A 2,367-nucleotide genomic window follows, 5' to 3' on the forward strand; every position below is an offset into this window, starting at 1 on the left:
TTGTCATACAAATTAGTGCAAACGAGATCAAACAAGCTTGGTTCCAGGTCCATCTATTTGTACTTTTTATTCATATTAGTAGGAAATGTCTCAAAAATAAGTAAAAGGAAAAAGAAAACAACATCTCAACAACAAAAAATTCAAACTGATCATTTTTCTATCCCCAAATGTCCCACTACTAAAAGATCAGTCTAAACCAAAATTTTGTTCCATCTTATTTCCACTCACTGGTTATGTTCATGCCTCTATAATTTTACATAAGAACTGCAATTCCTTTTCTTTCTGATTGTTTTTCAAATACCTGGAGGTAACTATTTCTTTTTTTTTTTTTAAAGATTTATTTATTTATGCATACAAGAACTGGGGTATAGGCCAGAGATGTGGGGGGTGAGAGGTTTCACCAGAGACAGAATGGGGAGCAGAACAGGCAGATCTACTGAACTACACTGCTGAGGGGAGCAGCAGGTGAGACAGGAGAGGTCTGCTGCGATGTGGGTTCCTGTCCCGGAGATTGATCTCGTGCTGCGGTGGCTGCGATAGCTTCATAGTGCTGAGACAACTTCTTGTGCCACCAGGGAAGCCCCCTGGAGGTAACTATTTCATCCTTCTTAAGATATACTTTCCTTTCAAGGACTTCACTGACAATTCCCTGTTCCTGGAATGTGTTTCTCCAGTTTTATACAGTTCTCTTCAGCATTCAGAACTCAACTTATGTTACCTTTAGAGAGATCTTCACTTTCACTCAAAAGTGGACTTTTCTTAGGTACTCTCTGTTACTGTTTAGTCTTTATATCATTTACCACTTTCTAAACTTACCCTATTTGTATGTTTGACTATATCTTCCCTCCACTGGAATGTGAGGCTCCTGGAGACCAGCCACCCATGTCCAGTTCACTCAGTTCCTCGTTAACTAAGTGTTCAATACGATCCAAGCATTCCACTGCTAGGTATCTATCCAAGATAAATGACATTTATCCTTTCAAAGACTTGTAGCACAACTGTTCACAGCAGCTTTTTTTTTTTTTAATAGCCAAAATCTGGAAACAACCCAAATGTCCATAAACAAATAAGTAAACAAAACGTGCTGTATCTATTTGAGGGAACGAAACTACCTATGAGGCAATAAACTACTGAGAGATGTAGCAAGAACCTAAAATCTTCAGACACTGTCTCTACCGCAATCTGAGAGGTTGGGGGCCTGAGGTGCCACTAACTTTGGAAAAAATGTCTAGTACTATATATCGGACCTCTGGTGAGTTTCTCTGTGGGGAAATGGGATGGTGGGCTTAGGAGGGTGGCAATCCACAGAGGACCCTGCAACAGTCCAAATGTGTTAGATGCTGGCACTTTCTGTTGCTTTTTAAGCCACATACTATGATGATGAATAAACTGATTTATTTTCTACCATTATTGAATACTGGGACAAAAACACAACACACAGACAAGTACCTCAATACCTTCATGCTGTGTGAAAGAAGCCAGTCACAAGCGTTCTATTCTTCCCTTCCATTTAGAAAAAATTCTAGAAAAATCGTTTAATCTATAATAACAGATCAGTGGTTGCCTAGGACTTGTGGTGGAGGGAGAAAGGATTACAAAGAGCATGAAAAAATGCTTGGAAGTAATGAAAACGTTCCCATCTTTATTGTGCCAGTGTTTTCACTGGTATATACATATATGTCAAAACCCACCACATCATATACTTTAGATGGATGTCTTTTACTGTGCATAAATTATATTCTAGTTAAGCTGCTGAAATTTTGTTCAGTGAATGCCCTTTTCCCCTGATAAATCATTTCCCCTCATTTGGCAAGGTATGAAAAATTTCCATCACCACCTTCTGAACATGCTCTAGGTGGATCAATTTCCTTCAATCCTGCAGATGTGGTTTGGGCACATTACAGCATACTAGGTCTCTGTTACCTCCACTTTTTTAGTTTTAATATATTCAGTCAGGCTTTGCTGTTTTCACACTTTCTTGCCTAACTCACATGTACTATTTCATTCAGTAGAACTTAATGTTCTACTTCTGTCAGCGCAGCTTAAATTTCTGTAGACTTTTCTGGAAGTCTGTTCATCTTGTTAACTGACATTGCATTTGTCTCCTGGGTCAGTTCCCAACATTAATCTTATGTTTATTCGCCCCCACCCCTTGCGGTATTGAACTTTTAGTTTATCTTACTAAATATCTCCTTTGGGCTTCTACTTTGCCAGCTAGCCAAGACATTTTATATCCCCAAATATTTTACATTCAAGTCATTCAAGTCCTTTTGCTACTTTGTGTCATCCACAAATTTAACGAGTATCTTGTCTTCATTTAAGTAGAAGATAAAATTGTTTAAGGTGACAGAGGTCAAGGACAGAGCC

This window comes from Talpa europaea (genome assembly GCF_964194135.1).
Source record: "Talpa europaea genome assembly, chromosome: 2".
NCBI classification, from domain to species: domain Eukaryota; kingdom Metazoa; phylum Chordata; class Mammalia; order Eulipotyphla; family Talpidae; genus Talpa; species Talpa europaea.